Here is an 8,873-nt window from a genome sequence, read left to right on the forward strand (position 1 = left end):
CTAATAATATCGTTAATTCTTCTGTTGGTCTGTTCCGAATTATTTTGCTCGGTAAAATGTTTTCAATATTTTACCGGAAAACTTTAAGCTTGGACAGAATCTGCTAAATTCCTACGAGTTACTCTTAAATACTCAGATTTTGCAAAGTGGTGATATCTGCTTTGGTTACTAAAGTTACCAATAGATGGCACTACATTCTCGGCTGGGACTAAGTTAGCATTGTTCTAGATTCCTTGGATTTGTGTCCGCTAAACGGATCGCCCTCGCCGTCGCCGGTTTTTTAGTTTTTCGTCCACTCCCGTTGCAGGAGGAACTATGCTATTAGGTTCTGAGAAAGTGAAATCCATGGATTAAGGAGGTTGTGTCTTTCCATAATCACTAACCTGGTGGCTGGGTTTGAACATCTCTGAAAAGAATGGATTTTGTTGCAGAAGGTCACTTTTGTGCTTATTTCGTGGCCTAGTTCTTGTGGTTTTGATTTGACGTTGAACAGGTTGATCAGAGAAGGTGAGTTTTGTGGAACACTGATGTTAGTTGGTTTGTCGGTAAATCTAAAGGAGAGCTCCGTCTCTTGTTTGCAGAAGAATATATATTTTTCCGATGTATTTTTGATTGATTATACTTAAACTGATCATTAATATTGGTGGCATCAAGCAATTACACCCTTGTTCCCATCTAACAATCTTGGGGGACACCAGTGGGAACCGGGGTTTTTGGGTGGGGGGGAGCAAGAGAAAAGTGATTTCCAGGGCACTACGTAACCAAACAAACCACCTAACCTAACCTAGGGCGCCGTACCCCTACCTAGGCCTAGCGGGGGGGCGAAGCCCCCCCTTAAGGGCACTACCTTCCCTGCCCACTTCATGACAATTCCGAAAAATTTGAGCAGCGATTAGGCTAACTGAGAGAGAATACTCCAGCATATTTCACACAATCTAAATATATACAGGAAATAGCTTACCTTACAGTGGAGGATAGGGGTCTTGAATGTGCAATTTGAAATATGCAACGGCTAAATATCCAACAATGTTTTTTACGCCGGCCATATTTTGGGACTAAATTCTTGACATCTCTCCACCGTCTCTCTATCGTATTGGTATGGGCACGAGTTTGTGGATCAACAAAATTTACACTGTGATTGACCTGTAAATGTTTGTAGCCCTCGTTTTTCAGGCAATCGTATACTTTCCAGCAATCGGAAATGATTGTTGTTCCTGGTTCGATGTACTGTTTAATGACAGCAAGCAAAACCTCAGTGTTTCGTTGTTCGACAGGAACCATAAAGAACTCCCTAGTTTCCCTACAAATTCCCCCAAATACCCACTGACCCTCTATAATTCTGCCCACATTATACTTCCTCTTCCCAAATTTTGATTCGTCAATTTCCACTATTTTACCCTCCCCTCCAATTTTATGAGACCGTCTAAATACCCAATTTACTATTACTTCCCTACAAAATGAAGCCCAATCATTGATGGTGGGATCGCTGAGATGAAGCTCAAAATTAGTAAACTTATAAGAAAACCAATCAGATACAAAAATAAAGTAAAATGTTAAATTAGTTTCAATATCCACGTGAGACTTGGAGAACCATGTGTTTTTAAATATTGAGAATTTTTTTTTTTTTTTTTTTTTTTGACACCTACATAGGCTTTTTTGTTCAAGTCAAGACGGCACTTTTCCTTACACGTCGGGCAAATATGTTCACTCTTGATTAATCCGTGATTTTGGGCAAAAGTTACGAGCCTTTCTATTTGCCCATCATGATAGTTTGTGAAATATCTATAATTCACGTAGCAATTTTCACACTGTGGGGAAAATCGGAGCTTGTACGCGGTCCTGCTAATTCGGTCATGGCGCTAGTGCAAGTAACCTTAATTGGAGAAAATAGGTGTATTTGCCGAAAAAATTAACGACTTGGTAACATTAAATATTGTCATTGGCTGAAAACACTGTGCTTTCTTTTGTTTCAGAGAAAACTGAAACTTACTTATTTACGGTTGGATATTGTCTATAATGATAGTCACTTTTTGGGTGGAGTTTTTTTCGTGACGTCATTCGGAAGGTGTGGTTTCCCCATGGCAATTTGAGACTGCGCAGCACACACACGAACTAACTGGAGCTCATTAACATAGGTGATACGACAGAGACAATAACATGAAGGAGACTGTTTTTTCTGTAGGTACAAATATTTAAGTTGTGTTTTCTAGACCGGTAGGACTTACCGCCACTAATTTCCGTCTTCCTTAGAACATACTTGGTATCTTCTTTCAAGGTATAAACACATTTATACTCAAATTGGCCAGAGCTCTTAATAAGATTTACCGGTTTGTCAAATGTTTTGTATTTATGAGAAGTCTGAGGGCCTAAATACCCATGTAAACATTAATGGTTATGAAGGAATTGTAGGAAATTAACAATTCTGACTTCAGAACTTTTGGGAGAATCTTTTTGATTGGAGCGCTGAAAGTTTAGAGTTACTAAGGTTCATGGCTGTTTTGGTGCGAAAGGGAACTGTGTACATTTACATTTACAAGGACAGAGAAACCCACAGTTATCATTTACAAGGACAGGGAAGTGTACAGTTCGAAGATATTAATCCTGCCCTGCCTAGCTTGCCTAAGATTTAGTACCTCGCTCAGTTTTGAGCTGGTTGCCTGATCTTAATCCTGAGTAGCTTAATTATGTTTTCATTTTGTTTAAATTAATTTCCTCATACAAGTTTTTTCATTGGCAGTGAAAGATTTATTTACTTGGGTTTGCTGTCTGTCATATTTTCACTAATCTAGGGAAGGTTAAGGGCTCCCTAGATTAGGTTAGGTCGAAGTGGTGTTTAAGGTGTATCACTGTCAATGTGTCGTTCTGAGCAGTGCAAGCAGGTATCAAAATCTGTTGCTATCACATTTTGTCAGTGAATGTTGGACAAACATGATTACGTACGACTCGACTAAATTGGGGCGTTGTTTAAAGCCCTGTTATTGTAACCTACAATTAGTTACCCATATCACTATCTTATTTGTGATGAAAGAGGAATAAAAAGTTCACATTGACAGAAGGTAAAACTACAGAAATAAATAGATAAATACGCCTAATTCTACCGGGCCTAACCAGACCCTAGATTTGCCAATGTGATGCTTTTAAAATTATGGTCGTATGTCAAATATTTCAGTAAATTGTAAGGTCTTTATATCAAACTATTGGAAATTGAATAGTCCGTGCTACATATTCATTGGTAGAAGGATAGACTTGAGGTTTGAATTTTAATATTGCAATGTTGTGGAGAACACTTAGTCAAATACAGTATTGTGTGTTGCCCCTTATGTTTTTAAGTAGTTAGTTATCCAAGATTGTTTTTCAAATCTGAATTATTTTCATGGAACTTCTAGTAGGTGGTGAAGTTTTAAAAGTAACATATATTCGTGGTCCATTATATTGGATTAGTTTTAAATGCACAACATTAGGTTATATTTTAAGATTTAAGAATATTTCTAAGGAAGTTGCTTCATTGCAATAGCTTAAAAATCATGGTTTGAATGGTCTTTGTCCAAAGTGCTTAAAGGACTTCATCTTGGCTGTTGCTGCAAGCTTGTTTTCTGAATCCTTGAATGAAGACACTTGAGTCACGAAACGGAAAACTAAACCATAAACGTGAATTTAAATTATTGTATGGAAGCACAACTTGGGAAAATTTAAGAATGGGAAGCAGTAAACAGGCAACAAAAAGCTAGTAATTATTCACTAATGTATGAGTTAAATCATTTCCCATATTATAGTTGAAATATCAACTGAGTATCAAGTTTGTCTCGAACTTGAAGGCCAAACGTTACCTTAAATGTTTTATGAATTTCTGTACCTTTTAAGCCATGATTTTGTTATTGTTTATACTTAATATTTGTCTGTCCACACAGTCTAGTCTTAGTCTTTGGTACTAAATAATTTCCAACTTTACTCTGGTTTAAGTTGACTGCTAAAATGATTAAATATTAGGTAATTCTACAGAATAGTTCCTCACGGACTGCAAGGAACGTAACCGCAGATACGACATCCACTGTATTTTGCCGTTTTTAGTACTGGCACCCGGGGGTTAATTACAGTCGTCCGAATAAATATTACGTAAAATTCTTGTTCAGGAGGTAAAACTGCATAAAAAACCGCAACTGCCATAGTCTAGGCCGCCGCGGAATAGTACTGTAGATCTACCAAATATTAATCAAGTGAAAAGGGATAGAGTACATATGCTTTGTGTATATGGTTATGTACTAGACTTTGAGGTAGGTTATTATTATGCATATTACAATTGGCGACCTTATTAATTTAACTTAAGACTGTCAAACACAAATTCACATCAAAAGTGTTAATCTTTTCTAGCCGTTTCGTCGTTATTTACTGGCATGTGCATAAATAATGGGGTGTTTAACTCGATAATGGTTTTAACTTAATATTTAATCTATAGAGTACTCATTGAGTTGATAATTGCTATTAAGCATCCCTCGTTGGGGCATTGGAAAAAAAGGGTGCCAGAATTAATGCTTTAGATGAACCCTGTGCATCAAAATAATTTGGAACTATGAATGTTAGCTATGAGCAGGATTACTGAAGTGGTGTTAAGCCCATGAGCTTTTGTACAGTATCAAATTGACTTTAGATTAGTTTTTCTGAAGTTCGTCATGAATTAAAATCTTTTGTTAACTTTTCATAGTAATTGAGGATACTGAAATTTTTGTAGGTTTTCAAAAATTTATTTTATACAGTATTGCAAAGTATATATTCTGCAGAAAATGTTGGTCTCTTAGCTAGTTTGATTTCATAAACGTTGAGAAGTTGATGGAAACTGGAAAATTATATATAAAATTAAATTTTCTGATTAATAAACTTAGAATTATTTTTATTGGACTTACATATTTTACAGAATCAAGGTATATTTTATTTGAATTTTAATTGGACTGCAAATTACAGAATAGTTAAAACAGAGATTTTTCTTGTATAAAAGTGAGTTCACAGTTTTTTTAGATGAAAACATTTACCTAAAGGCATATTACACAAGTCAGTAAGATGGAAGAATTTCGCTGTAGTATTTTCCTGTTATCGAAACAGATTTGACTTTAGTTTAGAAATAATTATAGGCTAAGTAATTCATACATTTACAAATACGGTAATAAAGTTTTCCTTTTTCAGATTTGAGAGGATAACACATTGTGAGTCCAGATAGCAACCAAAATCTTAAAAGGAGATAAATAGCAATGCCCACTCAAAAGGATATGAAAGTATGGAACAAGTACCTGGAAATCTGCCAGTTTGCAGAAATGCAGCCCATGAAGGATCAAAGTAGGAACAAACTCTCAGAAATGTCAGTTGCAGTGCTGTGATGATGCATCCAGAATGCTGTGGAGCTTAATGGGAGGTTAAGGGGGATATCCAAAAGGCAGGAACACCTGGCGAAGGCTGGGACATGACATACGATGAAGGAAAGAGAAATAAGACCACGAAATCGAGAAGATTGGGGAACTCGTGTAATGTTGCTATATTAATGGTAAATATCCTCACATAATTATTATAGATAAATGTTAATTCTTAGTGGTTATGAAATCTATTTTTATTGAATATTGATAAACTTAGATTGCCATCATAAATAAATGTTAATTCTTGGTGTTTATGAAATCCTTTTTATTGAATATTGATAAAATTAAAGATTCTGGTCATAATGGATTTTATTTTCGGATCTTTTTCTAGACAATGACCCCCTAAGGGTTTTTCGAGGGTCTTTTATCTGGGACTAATCTTACTTGGGGTCACTATCTTTATATTTAGTCCTTTTTTTATGATTTTACGGTAATTCTCAAATGACCTTGTACTAAACACACCGCAAAGGTGGATACATACGGGGTTAAAACCCTCTCAGGTCACTATCTAGTTAAGATCCTGAGTTTTAAATGGTTACTGATAGACCAAGGGATTACACGATCTTGCATTTGAGTTTTCATAAATGACAAATGCCAGAACATTTAAAATTCTAATGTACACTAATTGCTAAAACATTTCTACTGTTTTGATGTATACTAAATGGGGAAAATTAAAATTATTCAGAGTAACATAATACTATTTTATCCAGGTGAAGAATAAGAATCAGTTCAGTCATGTGTGTAAACTATTTAATCTGCGAGGCATGGGCATCTTACACCCAAATACTTCGAAGAGGACTAAGTGCTTTTGAATCATTAATTGCTTTGAGTTGTCGTCCTGAGGAGTTGTCGTCAAACCTCAATGTTATACCTGCGGTTTATGACTTAAGGTAAAATATAAATTATATTTTTTTTCTTGGCCTTGTAGATTTATAAATAACTCGATTAGTATTGTATTCATATAGACAGTCCTTAATTAAAAATTAATTTGAATTTAGGTTTTTTAATTAAATTCTGTTGTAAGTTTTGCAGCTTTATAAATAAAATATTATATTTTGAAATAACGAATGGACAATGAATCTCATAACTTTTTGAATACCTCAGGTTGTTTTTAAGTATTTACTGATAGTATGAATCCATCCAGTATCAGATCTCTTCATTGCTGTATTTAAGTAGAGGGATAGTATAGTATGTATCCATCCCGTATAAAATTTCTTAACTGTTGTATTTATTTTAAACAGTTGGACAGAATAGTATTAAGGCAGAGTTAATGGGTCCTTTTGAACTTGAGATTTTGGGGCTGTTCACTGACCACCACTACATTTTGAGTGACAGGTAGCAGGCTTCTTTTTGAACAGGTTCTCTTGAACTGAAGTCTTGGAGGATGTCCTTTATTTTCTCCATATTTTGACTTTCAGGCCGCAGGATTTTGTTCTTGCACGTGAACAGACAAAATTTGCCTCGTATTCGTTTAAATACTTGTGTTTTATTTGGGGGTGACGTTTTTGTATTTAGAGCCTTTTCCAGGTCACTTAAGATTGTTCAACCTGGAGGCTTCAGTTACCTTCTAGAATTTTGAAGTTGTCTTGGCAAGTGCGGGAGGCTATTTGACAGCTGAATGACAACTATTAAAAAATCTAATCCCAGACTAGACTTGAGTTGACCTCTGATCTTTCGCCATGGGTCTGTAGGTGTCAGTTTTCTTTAAACGGAAAGTTACTCTTTTCTTGTTTCTCTTCTCGTCATTTTCTAAATGTGTTTTACTTGGTTACTGTTCAGTTCAGCCTTTTCAAACATTCCGTCCAGTGTTTAAAAGACCTCCGTTCAGACATTTTGTTCAGTCTTTTCAGGCCTTTTTGTTTAGCCTTTTAAGGCTTTCTTTTAGCATTTTTCAGGCCTTTCGTCCAACCTTTTCAGGCATTTTGTTCAGCCTTTTCAGATCCTTAGTTCGTCCCCTTTTTCAGCCTTTCTCAGACTTGCGTTCAGTCTGTTCAGATAATTTCGTTCAGTCTTTTCAGATAATTTCGTTCAGTCTTTTCAGATAATTTCTTTCAGTCTGTTCAGACTTTGCTTTGTATGTCCAGACCTTAGTTCAGTCTTTTCATTCATCCTTTTCAAAATTCATTCAGTAAATGTCTATGAAAAACTATTGTGAAAAAAGTCAATTGTCCGTCAACTTAGCTTCCAGAAATGAGTGACCTGAAGGCTTTTTTTAATCATCCTTATTGTCTCCTCTATAAATCTCTTCAGAAGCTGATCATGCAAATGGTGCATTTTCCAAGCCTGATTAATGACGTCGTAACGACTTTTGTAGAATGCAATATGGATTTTCTTCAATTGATTTTACTAGAACTGAATTAAGTAAACTGTGACTAGTTTTCTGATATGGGATCTATACCACCAGTCTCAGTGACATCAAAACCCTGTGGCGTAAGATATTTTCATATTATAAGGCCTTGTGGCCTAAGACTTTCAAGTGTAGGAAATATTTACTCTGCCAGCTTGATACTGGTTTCTCTTATGTTTCTTAAGGCAATACTGGTTTCTCGTATGAATAAAAAGGCAACAGTTTATGCTTTGTTTTTTATCTGTCATGACTAATAATTTCACAAGTATTTCGTTCACATGCAGGTCAGTAATTTGTGTTTGAGAAATTTGATTTTATTAGTGATTTCGTTCAATCATCTTTACCAATGAAGTTTCGTTCAGACACAAAATTTTTATAAATTTAAAAATGGAAAAGTAGTCATTCATTGCTAATGTCGTTAAGCAAAAAAACTGAATTTATGGCATTTACTAAAATTTATATTTTTGCAGGGCAATGCAAGAAAATGGCAACGCTTTTGTAGTGAACTTTATAGAACTGAAGATTTGTCATCATTTGAACTTTCTAGAACTGAAGATTTGTCATCATACCTAATCATCGGAGGAGGATTTCATTAGCTGCCGAAGTGACGGACATGGAATATAACTTCCCTCTCATGAAGCACCAATAGGACTTTTTCCTCTGAAATATCTTGGTTGGGAAAGTGGAATGGATTTTTCTGTAGAGAAAGGGGCTCCATGTAAATTTTACATAACCGGTCCCCGTTTATAAAATTTTTGTTTTTTTTATAAATGGAGCCCCATTTATAAAAATTCGTTATAAATGGGGAAGAGTTTCATGTAAAATTTACATGGAGCACATTTTTCTACAGGAAAATCCAATCCTCCTCCCCAACATACTTCGAAGGATGCACGACCCTTTGTCTTTAAGGTGTAGAGGAAGACAACAAATATAACAAACATGTCATATTTGTTGGAAAGAAAAATCAGCGTTATTTGTTAAGAGATACAAAAATAGTACAAAAGATTTACTTATTTCAGTAACAATTAACAAGAATATAAGTAAAACTCTTGTTAATTGTTACTGGAATAAATAATTCTTTTGTACTGTTTTTGTATCTTAACAAATAACGCTGAATTTTTTTTCCC

General features: G+C 35.2%; 1 long non-coding RNA gene across 2 annotated transcripts; it reads left to right on the forward strand.

The window, feature by feature from the left end:
• Positions 1–296: 296 nt before the first annotated feature.
• LOC135213798 (uncharacterized) lies at positions 297–8,506 on the forward strand. Of its 2 annotated transcripts, XR_010314200.1 has the most exons (4): positions 297–507; positions 5,176–5,530; positions 6,110–6,289; positions 8,217–8,506. It is a non-coding gene; the product is annotated as an uncharacterized LOC135213798 (long non-coding RNA). The 2 variants fall into 2 exon arrangements; XR_010314199.1 differs by lacking the exons at positions 6,110–6,289; positions 8,217–8,506 and having other exon boundaries at positions 5,176–5,645.
• The last annotated feature ends 367 nt before the right edge of the window (positions 8,507–8,873 follow it).

This window comes from Macrobrachium nipponense, chromosome 43 (assembly GCF_015104395.2).
Source record: "Macrobrachium nipponense isolate FS-2020 chromosome 43, ASM1510439v2, whole genome shotgun sequence".
NCBI classification, from domain to species: domain Eukaryota; kingdom Metazoa; phylum Arthropoda; class Malacostraca; order Decapoda; family Palaemonidae; genus Macrobrachium; species Macrobrachium nipponense.